The 23,677-nt window shown below is 41.0% G+C and overlaps 1 long non-coding RNA gene across 4 annotated transcripts in view; it reads right to left on the reverse strand.

Moving 5' to 3' along the window:
* The window catches only part of LOC141422498 (uncharacterized), a 263,968-nt gene that overhangs the window by 118,978 nt on the left and 121,313 nt on the right, over positions 1 to 23,677 (reverse strand). For 2 of the 4 annotated variants that reach the window (XR_012447085.1, XR_012447087.1), the window contains one exon: positions 23,032 to 23,100. The exons of the other annotated variants lie outside the window; for them this stretch is intronic. This is a non-coding gene — a long non-coding RNA (uncharacterized lncRNA). The remainder of the gene's footprint in view (positions 1 to 23,031; positions 23,101 to 23,677) is intronic. 4 annotated transcript variants of the gene reach the window in all.

The raw sequence follows: 23,677 nt of genomic DNA on the forward strand, positions 1-23,677 counted from the left end.
AAAACTAGCAAGCACTCTGTTTGTTCTACCCTAAGTTTATGCAAAAGCGAGTTTCAGAAAAAGTGAAAACTTCTTGTTGCTTACTTAGGTAAAAGAAATAAAACAGTACTTGGATCACAGTTCCAATAGAAGACAGGAATACAGATAAATCAGACAGGAAGCACCAAGTGTGTTGGTGCATACCTGTAATCCCAGCTACTCAGGAGGCATAGGTAGGAGGATCATAGTCCAATGATAATGGTGGCAACTAGACCCTATCTGAAAAATGTAAAAAAGGAAATAAGGGCTAGGCTCATGGCTCAAGTGGCAGAGCTCCTGCCTAGCAAGCATGAAGATCTGAGCTCAAATCCCAGTGCAACCAAAAAAAAAAAAAAAAGACAGAAAGCTTAACATGCATTACTCTGCTGGGATTATAGACAGACAAAAGTGGAAAACCTATGGAAAATGTAAATATTTTTATTCTAAATATTAATACTAATATCTGCAATCTGTTTTTAAATGATAAAGCCACATTTTAAGGTTAAACATTTTGTGGACAAAAATAGGTCATTATAAAGAGATCTAACCTACCAATCAGGGGACTGATGGAGTGGCTCAAGTGGTAGAGCACCTGCCTAGCAAGCATGAGGCCTTGAGTTCAAACTCCAGTACTGTCAAAAAAAAAAAAAATCTTCCAATCAGGGCCTCAAAGTGCAAATATTTATCTTTCGTATGTGGTCCTATAATGTTTGTAGGTTCTACCTGAGGTACCTTTGCCATCTATGGAACAGTAATTGGCACTTGGCCATGATTTCACTCTCAATGTTTCCATTTGTAAGATGCTTTTGTTTTAATGTTGTATTAGTATTGTTAACATAATAATTAATATTTATCTTAATAATTCGGTACAAGTAATATTTTCTTCTTTTCCCAGAAAGTGCTGTGGAGCTTGTGGCTGTTACTGCCACTCTGGAACTATCTACAGATTTTACATCTTGAATTACTTGTACCCAACACTTATAGCAAAGATTCTTTACAGAAAGGTTGGCAATGCTTCTGTTCCCCCACCAGAGTCTGACATCTGTCAATTCTATTACACCATATAAACTGACTGCTTTACGGAGGCAAATTTTGGCTAGTGGAATGGGTCCCAGGACTCCATGGTAATGTCTCTTGTATTTAAAATACTTTAAAGATCAGAACTTCTCTGGATTGCAGAACAATGTATAAAAAACTAGCTAAGACTCCTGGAAAAATCATTCTCCCCTCCCTCTCCATGTCAGCTGAAAACATTTCATTTTTTTCCTGGTGATTTTAGTCTTCACAGGACTGTTTTAGCTTAACTTAGAATGTCTTTTTATTTCATTTCTTAGTATATAACTATGTTAGCATAATTAGGGTTGAAAGACATTTTGAACATATAAATTAATACATGTTGAGGTTTCTATTAGTTTGGAAATCCTGTTGATTTTGGCTTCAGTAAGTTTTTTTGTTTTTTGTTTTTAAAGCAACATTCCCTCCTGGTGCATAAGACCCTGGGGGATGAGAATTAGGGTAAGAACAGGCATAGAAGAGATCACTGAGGCTCATTTAGGTCCAAACTAGGGACCCAACCCCCACCCTACCCCGTGAATGAACTGCAGTCAAAATCAAGAAAATCATGTGACTAGTGATAAAGCATTAACATAAACACAAGAATATGACATAAACTCAAGAATATGGCTATAGATTTCATAGTCATACAGGGCTATGTTAAGAGAGGAGAGAACAAATGTATGACAAATTCCCCCTCCTCCCCCTTGGCTTTTTCCTTTGTTAGTCTTAAGAAGCAGAAGAATGAAGTGGCTAAGGACGAGGGTTGTGGAATGAAGTAGACCCAAGATTGGAGTTCAAATCTTGATTTGTTCTGTCACTGGCTGTACTTCTTGGGCAAGTGACCTATCTCCTCTTGGCTTCCCTGTGCCATCAGAACATTTGAGATGTGATAGCACCTACCCCATGTAAGAATTTAAAAAGGAACAATTTGGCACAGAATAAACACTAAGTATTATTATTCTTATTTCATACAGTTCTGCTTTCAGTTAAGTGGTGATGCAGGTAGCAGAAATAAGCAGAAAGTGCTGTGAAGGTCAGCCAGCAAGGGGACAAGGGTTATCCCTCCTCCTCCTCCTCTTCCTCCTCCTCCTCCTTCTACCCTTCTTTTCCAATTCCTCCTGCTCTTCTTCCTCTCTCTTTCTGCTTTCCTACACCATAATGGCTGTGATAGGCAGAACCATGACTCCACAAAGATATTCCCAAAGTCCCAATCCCCAGACTCTGTGATTCTGTTACCTTTCATGGTAGTAGGGACTTTGCAGCTGGGATTAAGGATTTTAGGGTGGCAGATTATGCTGAATGATCCAGATGGATCCAATGAAATCATAAGGGTCTTTATAAGAAGCAAGCATGAAGGTCAGTGTTAGAAAAGATGTGGTAGCAGAAGTGACTAGAGGGTGTTACACTACTGGCTTTGAAGATGGAGGAAGGAGCCATGTGCCAACGAATGGAGGCAGTATCTAGAAGCTGAAAAGGGAGGGGAATGGAGGCTCCTTCAGAGCCTCCGTGAGCCCTACCCATTCATCAGTTTTAGCCCCATGGAACCCATTTCAGACTTTCAACCTCCAAAATGTAAGGCAGTAAATTTGTGTTTTCACCCACCACGTGCATGGTAATTTGTTATGGCAGCAATAGGGAACTAATACAATGGTATACTGTTATATCACTGCATTGCAGTAAAGAACAAAAGAGAAACAACTCTTCGCCCAACATAACCAACAGACTAATTTATTAATGCTAGCAATTCCATAGACTGCTCCATTTTGGTCTTCAATGAATAAAACAGCAAAAGTGATGTTTTTCTTAAAAGTAAGTATGACTCACTCAGGAGAAGTAATCATGTTTCAAGGAAAGAATTGCCTTGGACTCATTTTAAAGATGGTGGGGAGAAGGTTCTTCATTAAAGGCTTATATATCATTTTCAGTGAGTAGACAGTGTTTTTCAGTGGAGGAAATTACTGGAATACAGTCAACCCTTCTTTGTCACTCAACCTTCACTCAGGCAGTATGTCAGAATATGCTGAAAAACCCCAACCAGACCAGCTGAGGAAAATCATCTTGACCAGAGAGGACACCTTACTCCCCAGGGCAGTGGTCAAAATGCCAGTGCTCAGTTGTTTTATGTTTAGGCTCCACTCTGCTCTAAGGATCGTTTGCCTTACTTTGAGAACAATTGTACCTTTCATCTAGTTCAGAGTCACCAAACTTCCAAATTTCCATTACTTACCCAGACTTTTCAATTGAAGTTTTATTTTTACAGGAAAAAGAAAATGCTTTGCCAATCAAGAGAGCATACCAAATTGATGGCTTGAAAATTGAGCCTGCAAATAATAGAATGAATCTCCAAATACTGACCAGATTCCCTTCTTACAAAGAAGGAAAAAAATTAACCCACAAAGCCACAGAGTTAATGATCAATTTGCCCTGTTAGAAACAACCACAAACTATGGATTTATAGCCCATAAAAATAAATTTGATACATTATAAATTATCCAATAGATGAATAAAATAGTCTGAAATATTAAACAAATAATTCCACTTAGAGTACCCACCACCTGGTGGGCCCTCAATTAAAACACGTTGGTTTTTCTGTAAAATCCTTTTCAAAGGAAAGTGACTCAGCATTTTGACAAAATGGACTACCAGAAACATCAAAGAGTGTGGTAGATTACACTCACATATTTGATAAATGCAGGTTGTGTATCCCTTATCTGAAATGCTTGGGACCAGAAGTGTTTCAGATTTCTTTGGATTTTGGAATATTTGCAAACACACACATGCACGCACACACACACACACACACACACACACACACACACACACACACACACATGTATAATGAGATGCCTTGGAGATAGGGCCCAAGTCTGAATATGAAATTTTTTATGTCATATTTGCATTATACCTATACCCATAGCCTGAATGTAACTTTGGACAGACAATATTTTTAATGCTTTTGCGCATAAAACAGTTTCCTGGTATGGAATTTCTATTCATGGCGTCCATATATATGCTCAAAAAGTTTCAGATTTGAGAGCATCTCACATTTCAGATTTGCAACCTGTTTGTGAGTAAGCACATGTTGTATGCTGCGTGGAGACACTTGGGGGCAACAAGTGACATGTGGAGACTGTCTCTGCTTTATAATAGTCGTCCCTGCTTGTATGCTCATTCTTCACATTTTAAATGATGAAGGACCTCCATTCACACATGCAGAACTATGTGTGTGGCACTTTCTTCCTAGTCATTTGTAATGACTTTGGAAGTCCTGCAAACCCACTCACAGAGAGGAGAGAGCAGAGAGGGCCTCCCAGTCACCAAAGGAGGTGCGAAGACACTAAACGACATGTCTGAAAAGATTGAGCAGATTTGCCTGGGCCTGGAAAAGACAGTGGGCAAATGGAAGACAGCTTGGTCTCAGAACTGTGTTCCAGACTGCAGCTATTAGGTTTTCATATCAAGAAACAAGAAAGGAAAGGAAAAGAGGAAAATAGGTTGGGATAGGTGGGGACTGAATGGGATTTGTTCAAGACCAGATTTAAAACATTCTGCTTTTTTTGAAACAACTTACTTTGTAATCATTGCCTTGGCATGTGGCCTGTCTCATTTAACCTCATCTGCCTGACTTTAAATTCATGGAACAGATTTCCACTGCCTTGGACTCCGAGCAGTTGGCTGGCCCAGTGTTCTTGGACGATACCAAAAAAAAAGGCATTTGATACCATTAATCATATTGCCATATGTAATAAATTGGCTGCCTATGGTACATCGCCTAAAATTGTCACATGGTTCCAATCAGAGCTCTGCCAACTGAAAGCGGTTATCGGAAACTCTGACTCTCCTTTCCAAGCGTGCCTCCGTAGTGTTCCACTGGCCCGTCCTGTTTGTGCCACACGTTAATGACCTGCTGGCTCACCAACCACACAAAGGCTGGCCTTTACAAGGCTGCACATATTTAGGGGTGCTGCTATACATCAGTGAGAGCCTGCCAGGGATCAAAGTCACACTCTTGCAGTCAGCCTTAGACAGTCAGACAGGGACTTGATGATACATCACTTAATTTGTGGTTTTGTGTCTGCCTACATTCCAATTCTTTTTCCACTTTCTTCCCCCAAATCTATGTAGATACTGAACTGAGCAAGGCAGTGTCCTGTTCTCTGAGGAGAACACCCTTGCCTGGACCCAACCCAGCCTTGGCGAGGAAGCCTGCCCTGTCGCAGTGGGGGTGCTCCCAACCTATCTGAGAGCAGCTGGTTTCCACAAGGGGGGAAGTGGAGCTGCAGGAAGCTGGGAAGCTGACTGGACAGTCCAAAATCACCTCTGCCCTTGGCTTCAATAGCTTACATTTGTGTGTTGTTGAGTTGGGGTTCTTTGTTACTTTTTGTCTTTTTTTTTTCTCTGATGTGATCAGGCAAATCTGGATAAAATAATAATGAACGAATCCTTTCCCCCAAATCAGATTGTTTGTTTGGTTTGGTTTTGAAACTCTGAAAGATCTTTATGAAATGTTTTGAAATTCGATTCCATTTTATTTGAAATGGAAAGTACTGTGTGCGTGTTTTAAATAACATTTTTGTGAGCATGTGTGATGCCTCTTTTTTGAGAGGTATTTGCGTGTGAGACCTTATGTGCACATGTGTCCTTTCCTTGTGCACATCTGTATATCCAGATTCCAACAAGGACCAGGAATGAAATCCTGAAATACAATGTTTGTCTCATTTCCAGGGGCTCTAAGACAGGAAGTCCGAGAGCTCTCAGTGTCCCCTCCCCCTTCCTGGAAAAAGAAGTTCTGTTCTCATGAAATTTGCAGCCTGATATGCACAGGCCCAGGAGGTTCAAGCAGTTTGGGTAAGGTTCACATAAACATCCCTGCCACCATCTGAAACCCATAAATAAGGCCTTTGGGGAAATAAAAACCAGGTCCCTCCTTTTTTTCACACCACATCTACATCTTTTATCTTCTGTAAGACACATTTTGTAGAGTAGAGAACATTTGGAGGAAGTAAAGCGGAAAATTAGTAAGGACTCTGAGTGAAAAACAGAGCTGGTGGTATGTTGTCCCACTCGCAGAAACCCAACAAGAGTCCCAAAGCCCCTGTGCAAAACGGGAGATCTGAAGTCCTTGGGGCTTTGTGCAGCATGGGGAAAGTTGATGTCCCAGGACCCTGCTGCTCTCAGACTTTCCCAACCTACATAGCACCCACGAGGTGCTACGGTGCAAATCTAACAAGTCTGACCTTTGGTTCCCAGAAAAACAAATAATAAAAGTGAACTAAATGGCAAGTTCTGAAAAGAGTTAGAGGTTACTTGCATATCCCCTGAGTGGGCAATGCCCTTGAGACTCATAAAAATTCAGCGACACACGCTGCCCTGTGCAAATTTACCCCTATTGACTCCAGTGGAAAGTTCAGATCTAAATATTCATCACTCCTACATGCAGGCACTATGCTCCAGAATTTTGGTTTGAAGGTGCCAATGCCTGCATTTCTTTATCAATTGGTGTGTTTTGGACTGACAACTAGATTCAGAGCCTAGATGTACCTACAGTGAATTAAGTGGACTTGGTACTTCATGGTACCATATATTTGAGGAAGTCAATGTCAATCTTTATTGAGCATGTGGTAAAATTAGGAAGGGGGAACAGAGAAGAAATCTCTGCTCTCTAAGGTCCCAGAGTTTACTACAAACACATACACACACCAAAGTCCACACTATAACCTTATGTCGTGTCTGTGGTTTTTACTTTTCAGAAATCTATTTAAAACTTTTATTTAATCTACTAGATTGTGGGAGCAACAGGCTTTTTTCGATGAGTTTGTGGATGCCTCCAGCTGAAGACCTTTGTATCTGTGGCCAGTGAGTTATCAGTGCTGCTAATGGAACATTCGGGCCAAATACTGGGTGGGAGAGAAGAGGTGTGTGCACTGTGAAGAAGAAAACAGCAGAATATAAAGAAGAAATGATGAGAAAGAAGCCAAGGAATCTTCTGAATGAACAGGACCCCCATGAGGGACATTGGTGTCACATGTGACTGACTCTTACCCTTTTTAATTCTGATCATGCAGCAAAGGGGTTGCTAGGAAGCCAAAAAGAATGGCACCAACTTTATGCTGACCTAGGCACCAATCCAGAACAGCTAAGAGGGTCATGTTGAGTGGCCTGTTGTCAGAGCTGGATGTGCCAGCTACTTATCATGGGGATGGGAAGGGACCAGCTCACTGGCCACTAAGGAAGATGGCTTTGACAAACCTTGACTACCATAACTACATGGGGGAGAAACCTTGCTGTAAGACAAAGTTCAAGAAAGTTCAAAGGAGCACCCCAATACAGCAGGGTTCACAAGTGTTTTCTGTAAAGGGTTGTGTAATAAATGTTTTCTGGCCACCTACGGTTTTTATCATGTAGTTGTGTGTGTGTCCAGTGCCTTAAAAACATTCTCAGTTTGAGAGCCCTACCAAAACCGGCCTCGGGCTGGGGTTGGTCTATAGGTCAGTTTGTCCTGCAAATAGTTTTCCAATCCTGGAAGCTTCCCTTTAGCAACATTTGTTGGGCACCTACGATGTACTAGACAATGTGTCGAGAGTGGAACTATCCAGATAAGTAGTTTGGCCCTGTCATCAGGAAGTTTCTAATTTAGTATGCTGCAGAATCCAACAGGGGAGCGGGGCAAATCAAGCTATAAGTGAAAACACTACTAGTTATTATGTAAAGTGCATACCAATGGCACCCATGGAATTAGCTTCCCCTTACCACCAGGGCTTAATCATCTTGGTATCTCTGTTACCTACTATATAGAAGGATATCAAACACTGTGTGTTAAAAATAGACCACATTCGTAGTTGAAATTTTGTTCTCTTTGAAAGCTTCCTGTAAGCTAGGCATGATGGCTCATGCCTATAATCCCATGTACTCAGGAGAGAGAGTTCAGGAGGATGGTGGTTCAGTGCTAGTCACAGCAAAAAGTTATTGAAACCCCCATCTCAATCAGTGAGCTGAGCATGATGGGGCTCTTTATAATCATAGGTAGACAGGAGGCCTACATAGGAAGATCACAGCCTGGCAAAAATTTGAGATCCTATGTGAAAAGTAACTAAAGCACCAAGGGGCTGGGCACATGGCTCAAATAGTAAAGCACCTGCCTAGCAAGTGCCAGGCCTTGAGTTCAAAACCCCAGTATCACTAAAAAAGTTTTCTATAAAAAGTGAATGCATGACAGTATTGTTTACAAAAGTTTTTATTTTTTTAAATAGATTGAAGAATTTACTAACACATTTCCTTTCATGAATTGTACCTTCCCTTCCACTACTGAAATAAATTCTTTACTTGTCCTGTATCTTGCATCAATAGAATAATACACGTTTTTATATGTACAGTATACATACTCTGATACAGGAAGGATTTACAGATTTCCTAAATTGCAAATTCAGTATCTTTATACCAGTTCCAAACTTTCTAAATAAATTATTTATGTATTTTTTTTTACGAGAGTGCAAGAGGCTATAGACACTGTACCTTAAAACATAGGACCATTATTCACAGTTGTGGACTGTACTGGTTATGCCAAGAGGAGACAGATATGATCTGTTCACTGGGAGACAGGCACATCATTTATTCCTTTTCCAACACTCTTCTTTATATAGATCCTTGCTTCCAACTTATACCATAGTTCTTCTCCCAAAGAACTTTTTTGCTTTGTTTTGTTTTGTTGCAGTGCTGGGGATTTAACCCAGGGCCTTGGGTACACTAGACAAGCATTCTACCACTGAGTTCCACCCCAAGCCCTAAAGAACTTCTTTTAACTGTTATTGCAGGACAGGCCTACTGGTGAGAGATTCCATTAGCTTTTGGTCATCTCAGAAGGCCTGTATTTCTCCCTCACTTTTGAAGATAATTTTGCTGGGTATAGAATTCTAAATTGGTATTTTATATTATCCAACACCTTAGACATTTCAATCCTTGCTCTTTTGCATTAGTTGTATTTCTTACCTATCTTCTATAGGTAAAGCATTCCTCCCTGCTCCTTGTGTCTTCCTAGATTTTCGTTGTCTTTGCTTCTCTGAAGTTGAAACGTGATATCTCGCGGTGTGCGTTTTCATATGTCTATGCATGTTGTGATTGATGTTTTCTAAGCTTCCTAGGTCTCTGGTGGTTTTGTGTCTGTCAGTAAATGTGGGAAGCTCTCAGCCATTATTACTTCAGTTATCTTTTCTATGCTGTTCTCGCATTCATCTTCCTGATGTGTTATACCATTTAAACTTGTTCCATATTTCTGTTTTATGTTCATTCCTTTTTCTGTTTGCATTCCATCATCCTCAAGTTCACTGGTCCTATATTGAGTCTACAAACAACCAAGCCCATTGAAGGCATCCTTCTTTTCTCTTACAGTGATTTGATATCTGGCATTTCTTTTTGATTCCATCTTAGAATTTCCATCTCTTTGCTTACATTGTCTATATTTTCTTATATATTGTTTCCTTTTTCCATTCAGGCCCTTAGTTACTTAAATTCTGCATCTGATAATTCTAAAACCTATGTCACATCTGAATCTGGATCTGATCAACCCTGTGTCTTCACATTGTGTATACACTTGCCTTGGCATGCTTTGTGATTTTCTTGGTTGAAAGCAGGAGATGGTGTATTTGGTACCACATGAACTAAAGCAAATAAGCCTTTAATATGAGGAGTTAAGTTAGTATGCCTGGGAGTTAGGCCATGTTTAATGTTTTCAGCAGTTATAAGTGCCTATAAGATTCAAATTCCTCTATGGTGCCTGATTCTGTCTATCTCCTTGACTTTGGACTTCCCTAAACTCTCCTCCCCAGACTGTGTGTCCTGCAGCTCTGTCAGCTGCTTTCCGTTGCTACTATGCAGGGGTCCTATTAATGTGGTGGTAAAGTACGAGAGAATGAGTGTTCCATGATCTCCTGTGGGCTTCTGCCTTGGAGCCCACAAGTCATTCACAAGTATTTCTCCAGTGAAATAGCTTTTTCCCCACCTGATCACTCCCTGGCCTGGATGCAATGACCACAATCTACTTCCTTAAAAACCTGAGCTCTATTGACTATGTTTCTCCAGCTGCCCCCCAGCCCCTCAAGTGAGACCAGAAGGCTTCAGGGTGCTGGGTTGTGAGGAATGCCCTTCCTCAATTGGGAAGAGACTCTGGTACAGTCTTTCTCTATGGAGAGCAGGTTTTTTGTTACGGGAAAATCTCTGGGAATATTTAACAATGAATACTCTCCTCTTCCTGCCATACTGTCAGGAGATCTCTCTCAGATGGCAATGGTAAGAACCTAGTAGGGTCCTTGGAGAGAAAGTGCATGAAATTGTGGGTCCCCTCCCAACCACAGTGCTAAGGCTGGTCTCCGTTCAGCCTTGTCATTCTTCAGAAAGAATACTTGACTGTTCTTAACCAGTCCATGGCGCCAGCAGCTTCAGTTTCAAGTAAGCAGAGCTCAAATGAGACTCTGTCTCCAGGGTGGAGATTTGCCCTGCCACCTCAGATCTCTGATGAATACAAGAAATATCACTGCTCTTCCATTTCTCTAGTATTTACTTGTTATAAGGATGGCAGCAACAACTTCAAGCTCTTCACAAATCAGAACTTAAAACAGAAATCACAAAATGTCTTTATTAATAAATATATGATTAGATAAGTAGAACACGTCTTCTCGAGTCAGTCTCACAGTTTAACTTTTCTTTCATGACTACATACTAGGGACGAAGTACAGCTCACCTAATTATAGGAAAATATCCAAGAAGCAAGTCACTGTAGGGCCATCCTGACATAAAGTAGTAACATGTTTCATACATTTTATATACGTAACTTCACACAAAGAGGATTCAGTGACATGACTGCATTAAAGTATGATTTCAACTCCTAGAGGGCTGTTGGAGTGGCTCAAGTGGTAGAGCACTGCCTAGAAAGCAGTTCAAACCCCAGTGCCACCAATAAAATAAAATTTTGACTCCTGGAAAACACACCATATTCCTTACCAAGCGGGTATTCCACACCTACTCTGTGCTAGAATTATCAGGTTTTCACAAAGGCTGTGATTGGTGAGCCTGAGGGACTGGAACACTAAATGGAAATGAAGAAGGTATGAATAAAAAGATCCAATAACAAAAGTTTCTATAAAAATGATGAATTTTCTTATGCTGCTTTAGGACATAAACTGATTCAACAGTGAATGTGATATTTTGAATACTTTGATGGATATCAGTGTATTGCTTTGCAATTAAATATTCACTAAAGTAAATCACAATTCCAAGTAATATGTATCAAGTGGTAAATGAGTGGTAGAGGCAGTAATTCTCCAGAAGATCAAAGAAGTCATGTTCAGTAGTCAGCCAGTTACTCATCACCACCTCTCACGTGTGGGTATCTAAAAACACTCCAGTAACATTACAAGGTACTGTTTAATTGCACTTTATCTAGTCGCCCCACCAAATATGCCATACTATATTCATGAGACCACCATGAAAGATTTGTAAAAGAAAGTTCACAAATCAGTCTTCTACCTAGTGACACTTTTCTCAGCTTTACCCTTGTCCATGGTCTTTGACCAAGAACACTACATTCTGCTTGTATCAAGAATAGACTAGCTGGCTTGACACTGCACTTATTCTCAACTCTTCCTCAACTAGTGTATAAGGTGTACTTTTCACCTTCATCTTTAACTGATCACTGCTCATAGTTAAGCTTGCTATGCTTTCTGATGGGTCAAGATTTTGTGAGGTTTTCTGATTGTTAGGTACGGCTCACCATCCTGTTTTCTAATCCTTTCTGCAAAAATCTAAATAAACCAGATCCCTTACATTCTCTTTTCTATAATTCTCCTTCAAAGGCCTTATCATAATTTGCAACTATTCATCATTTATTTATCTGGGTGTTTAACATTGGTGTCCCCTGACCAGACTGTAAGTAAGAAAGAAGTCATAAGAATTTCTGTTTTGCTCATTCAGTATCTAGACAGTGTCTGTATTGTACAAGTACTTAATAAAAACTGTTGTTGAATTTAGCCCACATCACGACGCATGTCCCATCTGACCTCCCTTATCTGAACTGGTTGTCTATTTTATGACCTCCTCCTACTTGACATAGCCAGCTTCTCCTCGTTGTTTGCAGGCCCATTCCTTGTCAATCTTCATTAACTCAATCCTCTTTTTCAAAATCAGCTACAGCATGAAAGGTAAATAGTCACAATACGAATCATTCAGAAACACTTTTCTTAACGGGAAAAAAAGGAACAATCAAGAAGGGAATCATTTTCAACCATCATAGTTCCTATCTTCCTAAGTAATACCCATCGAGAGAAGGGCCAAGAACATTCTTTAAATGGCGTCCTAAGCTTTGCAGAGCCTGGAGAGGTAGACGGATAGAAGTGGAAAGTTCCCAAATCTAAGTCCTATTGGGAAAAGGCTATTGACAACCTCTCCCTTAGAATCTCCAGTCCACCAGAAATGGGCTCTCCTGCTCTCTCAGCCTGGAGTTAGCACTTACTTAGTGGCCCCTTTGGCGTCTGAGGAATTCATAATTTGCTTTGAATCACATGTGCTGCCACATGGTTTGTTTGGAAATTCATTTTTCCCAGGGTCACATGAATTACTTCAAGGGCCCTGGGGTCATCGATTCTACCTATAATTATTTAAAATGCCCCTTTCCTGCTTTATCAGCTTTTAAGCTCAATGTGCTCAATGATTAAATCGTCCTGGATTCCTATAACCAGCAATTTTCCTTTGCTTCCTGGGCACTAGCCCTCTTAAGCTCCACCCTATACCTCCCCAGGTCTTGCCCTAAAAACACTTCTAATTTTGACCAGCAAAGAGAATGTTTTATATACAAGAGCCATGCTCAGCACTGTTGTACTATGATATAAAACCAAATACTGTTGTTCTCATGCATAAAGTTGATCATATTTTAAATCCTTCATTTTCTTATTACTTATCCTCAGGTTGGTAGGTGGCTGAGCTGAGTCCAATATCTTCCCCTCCTCACCAGAGTTTCTGCTTCAGTTGGTCTGTGGTGGCATCCAGGCCTTAGATTTGTTTTAAAACAATCTAGGTTGATCATATCATTCCGTCATAAAATAGTATAACAATTAACATTTAAAATGACATTATTATAATCCCAGTATTTTGCTTTCTTTTTTTTTTTTGTACTGTGCCTGTGAACATGCTAGGTAAGTGCCCTACCACTGAATGACATCTCCAGTCCCACAATTCCAGTATTCCTAATAAGAAAGCGACTTAGATAACATGAGGCAGTTTACATTTCAATATGAAGTTGTTTTACTTTATGAAATAAAGAGTCAGCTCCTCAGTCATACCAGCGTCATGACAGGGACTCATAAGGGATTTGTGGTGAGTAGTTACTGTCCTAAACAGGGCAAGCATAGAAACATTTCCTGCATCAAATGTTCTCCTAGGCAGCACCATATCCCACTCATCATTTCCTGCATTTCACTTTGCAAAAAACTACATTTACCAAGTCCACAGCTAATGCATGTCTGCAGCCCCCAAGAGACTTAGGGACACATGGATTTTCTAAGCATTCTTTGCACAAGATGGTGGGATGCCCGCTAGAAACCTTTGATTTCAGAAACACTTTTCATCCACATCAAATTGTAGTATTGTTGTCTTGCTTGTTGCCTATGTTTTAGTTCAACATCCTTTACTGAAGATATGGTTGAGTTCATTTATCCTCTCTAGTGATTTTTAAACCTCTTTTTAGGTTGCCAGTTTCTCTTGCCAACTTGTTTTACTGGCATTACTTGTTTGAAAAACAACTTTGTCACAGCATTTGTTTACCTTCTCTTGACTCAGGCCTGGTACCTACGTCACCCTTCCTTTATTCATTCAGCTACATTAGTCCAGAGGACACCTAGTTTAGCACTATGAGGCAGCCATGGGAAGCTAAAAAGAAATAGGAAATGGCGCTTGCTTCCCCCTCACTGAGTTTATAATTGAATAGAAGATCTGTGATGAGACAAGTAAGACTCAGAAGTTCATTAAGTCACTAGCAGTGGCTAGTGAGTGGTAACATTAAAGTAGATTAGTTTCTCATATTAAACAGCTATCACTGAGCAAAGGGTACGGCCAATAAATGAACATGGGAGAAGCACTGGGGAGGAGGAAAAAGTGAGGTCAGGGAAAGGCTAATATATGAAAGAACTGCAAAGAGGAGGGTGCAGACCTGTGGAGGAAAGAACTTGGGGCAGACAGGGGTAGAGGGGAACCTAAAAGAGAAAAAATGAGGCAAAATGGGAGATGGATGGAATTGACTAGCAAACTTCCCTTGTTTCACATTTCTGTTGAAAGCCAGCCATAAGGAAATCTGTTAACTCCATGGTTGCTGTGCTGTGCCCTCTGATGGGGAGATACACATATAAGGAAGGGATGAAGAGGAGGAGGGAGAGGAGGAGGAAGCCCTGGAAGGAATGGACTTTGCATTTCTGCCTCCTGAGCCTAATAAAGGCAGGTCCTCTGGAAAAGGGACAGAGAGAGAGAGCATGCACTTAAGCACTCTTAGTACAGTGAAGATCATACTGAATAGAGAGGATGGGAGGACGAAATTTTATTCCCAGCTCAACCTGGTGACTGTAAGTCATTCTTGGTCTTCTCTGGGCTTATTTCACAATTATACCATGAGAATGAGAAGGATCTTTCAACTACATTTCTATCATCTCTGATTCTATGTTCTAGGCCAGTGTTTTGCAGTCCGGGGTGGGGAGGGCAACAGTGAAGCCTGGCACCATCCCCTCGTTACTCCACAGAGCAGCTTCATTTTTGTGCATTCACGTGTCAGGTTCAGTAGACCACAGATTACGGTACTGTATTAGTCCAAATTGACTGAACCATTGACTCAGAGCTTCTCTTTGACTCTGAAACATTTATCTACATCTTAGAAATTTAAATCTGTGGGAAGGAAGGAGGGAGAGGAGGGGAGGAGTGGGGTTGAGGGAAGAGACAGAGAGAAAGAGAGAGAAAACATGGGCACTGCCGCCCATGTGGGGAGAAGAGACTGGATGTCTCCACTAAACCAAGCCACAGAGAGTCCTTTCCTGTAACTCATACTTGTTAATGAGACAGGGTCATGGAGATCACCAATCCTGCTATGTACAGGAAGCTTATAGAAAGTTGACAGATCATTAAACAAATACATCAAAATTGTGCAACTCCATTACTTGACATTTTGGAGAACTCTACACACATTTGAATGACATTACCTTTGTCCTTACAATTCCTCCTTTGGAGCCCGATTCAGTTCTAAGCATACTTTTCCTAAACCTTTGGGAAATTGAGAGACTACATTTCATTTTCTGAGCAAGCAGAGCTTTGCAGTACACACCTCTGGAGTGAGTACCTTGTTGTGGGAAGAGGTGAGGCATGCTGATTTGAAAGGCAGGTAGAGGCCAATTTGTAAGGCTCCAGTTTACGTGCCCAGGGTCACCACCTTTGGGAAACACTAGTCCTCCTAACATATGCCCTTGGCCAGAAGGTCAACATGGAAAACTCCCTACTCTGAAAACAGAACCTGCCAGTTGAGAGAAAGAACTCAACCATGATTTAGAGAGAAGCCTATTTCTCTTTTCAAATCTTCCAACTTGACATGTTGCTGTAGTTCACTTCACATCTGATTACATTAGTCACATTGCATTATACCGTATCAGATGTGACATGATGCAATGGGACTATAAACTGTGTATAAAGATGTACCAGCAGCCAATAACCTCAGCCCATTCCCAACACTACAGCTCAGCCATGCACCTTCCTGGGAGCCTTTTGTGAATTCAGATAAAGTATTGGATTCTCTTGTCAAAGAGGAAACTCAATTAGTCCTTACCTGAGTCATCAGTGAGAAAAGAAATGATTCTGGATTCCTTCCTTCACTCACAGCTGCTTTTGCTGTCCTAGGCCTAACCCAGAAGTGTGTCTCTCTCCCTCACAGTTCCAGCAACCATGCCTTCCCTGTGTCCAGCACATTATAATTTGCAAGGTGCTTTCAAATCTATCATCAACCTGATATTTCACATTCTTAAAAGCCCAGCCTTACCTGAGACTTCATCATATTTGGTTACCCAATTTCGAAAGTCCAAAAATGTCTTTCTTCCCCCATGATTTTTGTTTGTGATGGGGAGCCAACTGCACTGTTGGGCCTCACTCCCTGTGGCAGAGAACAGTAAGCTGGCATTGGCCATGTGTTTTTATGGATGACTAATTAAAAGGAAACTCCTGGAGTAATATATCACAACTACGGTGCACTAACTTCAAGATGAATTGGAATGTTTTCCCACAGGGGTGGCCAAGAAAGTGACATGGTCTTCCCAGGAAATGTAAGTCTGACCAGCCACAGTGCATCAGAACAAATCTAATTCTAATGTTGTACTTGATACTTACCACAAGTTTTCTTCCACCTGTCATTTTCAAATGAGTCAAAGAAGCTTCCAGAATCTCATCAGGAATTACCCAGAGTATTCTGACTCTGACTTCATCACTGGCCAGGGAAATACCGTTGCTAAACTTCAGCCATTTCAACCTGACAACTTCCAGGACAACAATGCAGACTTTGTCCTCCTTTCTTAGAAGAAAAAAACCCTTCCAAGAACCACTGTCTCTACCTAAAAGACTTACCCTCAAATGCACGGGTCAGAATTCTGCCATATAATTTTTGAGTTAACTTTTGGCCAGAGGAATGGGATCACTGTACCTCGACAAGGAAGACAACCACGATATTATGGCATTCCATCTGCCTTAGAAGCAAGCCCTGAGAAACGCCATTTACACTTCAGAATTGTGAGGATGAGGCCCTGAAGAGAAATGCTTTTGGTGAGATTCAGCCTGGGTTTATTTTCCTCCTTCAGGTCGGAAGGATCGTGATGCAGGTGTCTGCCATGTTGTTATCACACCCTATCAGTTATGACCAGGCTCTCCCGGTTGGGTCTAGAGAGCAAGGGTTCAACCCCCAAGAACAATGTGTGTGCTTCCTTCAGGCAGATCATCGCAGTGAGGAGTCATCTTGCAGATGACACTGCTTAGATGCACCATAGCTTGATAAAGTGTCCCAGTTCATGGTAGAACAAGGCATCCTGGGTAAAATAGGCTGAACTGAGATCTAGAAACCTCTCAGAAGATAAACTTTGACAGCAAGTACTAGAAGGAAGTCCTTGCTGGAGGTAGAATGAATTCATTTGCCAAATATTTATTGAATGAGTACTGAGACCAGGCCCTCTGGTAGACATCATTAGATATGCAGTTTGGAACATACATGGAAATAGACATTTGTTTGTCCAGGCTGCTGGCTGTCATAAAAGCAGGTGGAAAGAGGAAACAGCCAACTCAAAGGAGCAGAGGGTGTCCCAATATCCATTCAAGGGATGACATGAAGATTCCAGAAGCAGGCAACATCCAGGCCAGCTGGAGTTGAGTGACAGGGAAAGCTATAGGACTTGTGACTTTGGGTAAGGAACTGGCAATGGAAGATAACAATTCCAAAAAGATGATTAGGGTTTTAAGTTAAGAGTCACAAAGATCAGAACAATGACCCAGTCGGAAGGATGTGGGAACTAGACCTTCTGTACAGGGGGAAACCTCTTCATGAAGCACTAGAGTACATGGCCACAGCTGAACAGGTGGCAAGACTGACATAGCAATTAGCCCCAGTGTCTCCAGGTCTACAATCCGGATGGGACCTGTTGCTGGGAGGAGCGATGACCTCTACACAGGAGTCAGGTGAGTCTGGAGGTTAGTATTTCCACTCCCAGAACACTACCCTTTCCTAGTTGCCCCTCTTCCTTTACTTGGCAATCCTTTCTTCAATTTGGGAAGTAAGATTAGATTGGCAGAATGCAGCCACCTGTTCCCCCTTAAGGCTGCTTTTAAGGAATAGGAAGTTAAACTTAAACATGACATTTTGCTGGTCAGCATTACAGGAACTGTGAGCCACGAGGAGATACATGACTGTAATCTAGAATTAAAGATGAACACATAACGCATACATTGACTTCAAACCACTCAGATCTAAACAGAGGTAAGATCACTGGACAGTTTAACCGGACTTATCTCCTAAATGTCACAAAGCCATATTCACCCTAAGCAAACCACGCCTGATAAAATACTTTCTTCTCTTATCCCCATAATTTCCTTCTCTTGTAAGCATGTTAACAATTGCAAACTTCAGGCAACGGGTAATTTTCCAGCAGTGTAACATGGTAGAGTGTTACATTAATGCTTAGTTCTTATCAATTTTAATTAACAGCCTTGGCTGATTTGATTATTAGATTCTTAGAATTTCCCACTCAAATACCAGCTCTTCATTTGTAAGATAGAAGGGTATGGTTTTCTGTCTTATAACCAGAGCAAATTGCTCTGTAGTATATGAATAAATTCTCTACTTCCCAGAACTGATGGCAAATTCTCAAAGCTCCATAAAACTCATGCATGACTCGCTACTGCAGCTGCATAATTAAAAGAAAACGAATATATTGACTAGTTCTCCTCAGAATAGCATTCATAAGTCACTGCTACATGAGAGAAGCTTGTTGCTAAAAAGGATTCTGGCCAATATCATTTTTATGATTAAAGAGAAAGAATGACTCTGATTTGCCTTGTCCAATTATCTCATGAGTATCCAAAATGCTCCATTGGCTGATTTTTTTTATATAAGTCTTAAACTATCATGATAGCCATAAGGAAATGGTTGTCCAATGTGCAGATTTGCCACCAAGATATTGTTTTAGCCTTGAAACACCAGCCCTCTGCCTCCCAAACCCAATCCATAGAAGGCTTATTTTTAGCAGTAACTAAAGGACTTCACACTCTAATTTATGCACACATATAAAATCAATAATTACTCAGTCGACCTTTTCATTCGTCTAAATTTGGCCTGGCGTAATGGAAGCTGCCCACACAGTTCCCATCAAGGATGATAAACAGGAGGCAGTAGTGTGTCTCCATCTTCCCTCTCAGGGTCAGATGAAATCCGAGGCAGCTGGAAGCTCACAGTCCTTGAGCTGAGCCACACAAACTTTTCTCTAAGACAGATTCCATTCAGATGAGCCTCACAATGCTTTCTCAACAGGAATGCTAACTTTCATTCATCCCCACCCTGGCTTTCTGTAGGACTCACACCTTCAGTGTGTCTATCCATTTGATTAATAGGAAGAGTTCTGCACCGAGCGTCAGTAAGAGTAAGGGTACAGTCCCCCACAAGGCAAAGAGGAGCTCTGACACAAAGTTAGCTGCAGGCCTCCCTGTGGAAGGTGTGGGAGGGACCAATCCACAGGTCTTGACAGACTGCTAGACACATGTATCCAAGCCTAACTCTCTCCAATAGCCTCTTTGAATTTTGGAGGTTTTCCTACTGTTTTGCTCAAACACTTCTACAAAGCTGATTTCCTACTGAATGTGCGATAATTAAACCCTGCTTTGTTCGGAAAACTATATGGCTGGCTTTCAGAGCAGCCCTTTTATTTTTCCTTGTTCAAATGAGGAAATTATTGAGATGATTGTCATTTTCCTCCTTCCCTCAGGATTATTTAAACTCACCAGCAAACCTGTCTTCTGGCATTAATTTACTATTATCTAGACAGAAAGGAGAGCACCATGCCTACTGTTAGCCATATCCTATATCTTGAATTCTCTGCCATGGTTTTTATTGAGTGAAATTGTCAGGCATCTGTCCAGTGGCTTAGCCAGTCACAACAAGACTCCTCCCCACCAGGAGCTATATCACAATGAGACCTGGAATGTGGGCTGGAACTTTTAGTTTGCCCTCAATGTCCCCAACTTTATGAGCTATCTATCCTAGATCACTGAAGCATTTAAGTTATATATAAGAGCTGGTGAATTGTTGGAGCTCCTAATAATAAACATAATAATATTTTTATTACTATTATTTTAACTACTACTAATTGAGCAGTTATTATGTATTTGTTACAAGCTAAGCAATTTATAAGCAATGCTTTATAGGGCCTGGTTTGGAGGTTCACACCTGTAATCCCAGCTACTTGGGAGGGAGTGATCAAGAGGATCATGGTGTAGCAGGGAGGAGGATCAGAAGAAAACAGTCTAGGCCTGAGTCCTGACGAAGTAGCAGGGAGGTAGGGATGGCACAGCAGAGAGATAAAATCTGAGAAATCTGAACATGAGGAAGGTCACGTAGCACCAGAGAGGGGAAAGTCACATAGCACTAGGGCAAAGTAGCCAATAAAATTAAATATAACCATATATGGATTAGACCTTGGTTTTTGCTTCTGTAACCTGCTTGCAAGGGTATATAAGGGGAGACCCCTTTGTTCTCGGGGCTCAGCCTTTGGACAGGAGTCCACTGAGTCTGGGCTGGCACAATAAAACGTTGCCTCCTGCTAATTGCCTCAAGAGTCTCCTATCTCAGCTAGCAAACTCCCACAACAATGCTTTAAGGCCAGCCCAAGCAAAAAGTTAAGGAGATTCCCCCCCCCATCTCAACAAGCAAACTAGATGTGGTGGTTGGTGCAAACCCGTGATCCCAACTACATGGGAGGTAAAGGTAGCAGGATCACAGTCCAAGGCTGGCCTGGGCACAAAGTGTGAGATTCCATCGGAAAAATAACCTAAAGAAAAAAAAAAGGACTGGAGATATAGCTCCAATGGTGGAGTATTTCCCAGCAAGCACAAAGTCCTGAGTTCAAACCCCACTACCACCATTGTAAAAGAAGCACTTTATATTCATTAACTCATTGAATCTTTGTCATATGCCTGGTGTAGGAACTATTATTTCTGTTTAGCTAATGAAATAACTAAGCAAGTGACCTTGTCCAAGGTCACAAAGAGTATAGCTGAGCTGACAACCTAGCAATCTGATTCCAGAGTCCAAGTTCACGTACTAAGCTCTTCCTACTTTAGCATTTCACATACATTATCTGATTTAAGCCTCATAACAGAGTGTGGCCTCCAGCCTGGTCTTCTGTCTATAGTAACCGCTTCAGATTTTCTGCCTGGCAACACAATACTTCTTTAGAAGATTTGCACAAAGCCTCAGCCATGAGGACCTGTTACGTAGCAGACATTCTGTGACACCAGTGCCTGTATTTATTAACCACTTTTTAGGAGTTCACATTTCCTCAGTACGAATGCCTGGCATGCATAAACACAGAGCACATCCAGTGACTGCTGACACCAGGGAGTGGGAAGGGAAGATCACAGGGCCTCGAAGCCAGGAGGGGAGGGAAGCAAAGGCCGAGCAGAGAGGCTTTGGAACAAAAAAGCCCCAGACTCTCAGGGGTTTGGTGGCCAGCTGCTCACATCTTTGCATAAAACATGGGCACAGGGCTGTCGGGGGACACAGTAAGGATGGCTCCCCGGAGCAGCCAGCAAATTGGAGGATGTGCCTCAGCAAGGAGGGGAGTTCATGAAAAAGGAGGCTTTTCTCTAGCATGTTGCCTAAGAAATGCATAGTGCACAGAGCTAAGGAGAAAATCAGAGCAATTCAAGAGCTAAGACAACTGAGTGTGTCGCTTTAAATTCTCCTGGCAACATCTAACATCCTCACTAAGACAGGGGGGAATCTAGCCACCTGTCAACCCCAAGACACACTACCGACTGTTCAGAGAGATATTCTAGACAGGAAGGAGCCTGCCACAATAATTAGAGCACACTGTGATGGCCTTAAACAGTACCATACTCAGTACAATATCTAAGGCTTTTTGTCAGCCCCTCTGAAAGACATCAGCTAACTGGGCATGCTTTACTGGCCAAAGAAACCAATGTTTGGCATTGGGTGATTTGTAGAATCTGAATTCTTATTATTCTGAAAGTATTACAGTCCACAGTTGAAAACCTCTGAGGAAGGAATGCCAAGTGCCAGAAATGACAGAGAAATCTAGCAACACTAAGATTGTTTAATTACACACCCTGGATTTTTAATGGATTCATTCTGTTTGAAGAATATGTGGGTATTTTAAATTTTTTAATTAAAAATAAAATCTTACTTTTATGTAGCCAAAGAAGTGAGATTAAGAACTTAAAAGTTATTTATAACATGAGGGCTGTGTGTGGTGACATATGTCTACAATCCTAGCTTCTTGGAAGGCAGATGTAAGAGGACTGGTGTCTGAGGTTGGACAGAGCAAAAGCACAAGACCCTATCTGAAAAATAACTAAAGCAAAAAGGGTTGAGGGCATAGTTCAAGTGGTAAAGCACCTGCTTAGGAAACATGAGGCCTGAGTTCAAACCTCATATTGCCAAAAGAAATGTTATTTACAGTATGATTAAAATAGAACTGATAGTAATAAAGTCTGTACACTTACAGAATTAATATTCCAGATCAAATGGAGATGACTAGAAAAGAGGGGCCTCAGTTCTATTCCTTAGGAAAACATGGCTAGAAGAACAATGTCCTGTTCTGGTTTTCATTCCTATCCAGAGAGAGGACAAGCTATCACAACCATCATGCCTGGGGAATTCAAGAGGTTGATTTATCAGAAAATGTTAAAATAATTAAATATGTATAGCTTGGTTAAGTAAAGACTGACAGAAGACATAATAAGCTTCTGTTAAACTTTGGAGGCATGAACATTAAAAGTATAAGAAATTATTTACTCCAATGCATAAGGACAAATTATTAGAAATAAGGAAGTCTAAAGATTTAAAATAGCCTGGAAATTGAAGAATTTTTCATGATGGAGAGCCTGGCTAGTGCGTGGTTAATCTCCCAGAAGGATATAGCAAAAGATACATCAGTTGAGACTCTTAAATGGCGCTCTTCAGAATGCTCTAAGGACAGGGCCTGATGTTACCTAGAAAGGTCAGACACATTAGTGAGTCAAATCCTGATTGCACATCAGAATAAAGATGGACACTTTCTAAGGTTACCTTGGAGATTCTATAGCAGTTTGGTTTTAGTAGACTGTTGGACTCCTCTGTATTCAAAAAGTTCCTCAAGATTCCAGCAATGAAGAAATAACAAATATCACACTTACCTACCCACTATCATCACCTATGAAACTGGACACTACACAGGAAGTAATCATTTTCAGGTATTTTACAACCTACAAAGAATGGGGAAAACAGACAATGAGTCCTATGTTCTCCTCAGCTCTGCCTGAAATTGCTTTATAAAATAGCACAGGAAAATCGAGCCCAATCACAGGTCTTATTGGGAAGAGTGTCATGATAATTAAGTGATATAATCCATGCAAAGCAGTTAATACAGCATTAACATACACTAAAAATTCAAATTGTAGTTTTTATCACAATGTATCTGAAAAACAATGATTTTCCCAAAAAGAACACTGGCATTTTGCAGACTTCAGGAAAACTATCATTAAAGAGGCACAATTATAATTGACTCTTTCTAGCTAAGGCAATATAATTCATTTTTGCTTAAATTGCTAGTCATTTATTTAGGGTATCATTTATGTCTAAGTTCAATTAGAATTCAAGGTCACAAAGGCAACTGGAATTGTGGGGTCTATACTAGAAAAGAGAGAATCACACAGACAAGGACTCCCAGAAACCTGCACAAGGTACTTAAGTCTGTGCAAATAAGAATTTGCACACTGACCATATTCAATTCTGTGGACCTAGCAGAGAATAGCTACTTGGGAGCTGTTAACAGAAGGGAAT

Source organism: Castor canadensis, chromosome 4, assembly GCF_047511655.1.
Source record: "Castor canadensis chromosome 4, mCasCan1.hap1v2, whole genome shotgun sequence".
In the NCBI taxonomy this organism is placed as follows: Eukaryota; Metazoa; Chordata; class Mammalia; order Rodentia; family Castoridae; genus Castor; species Castor canadensis.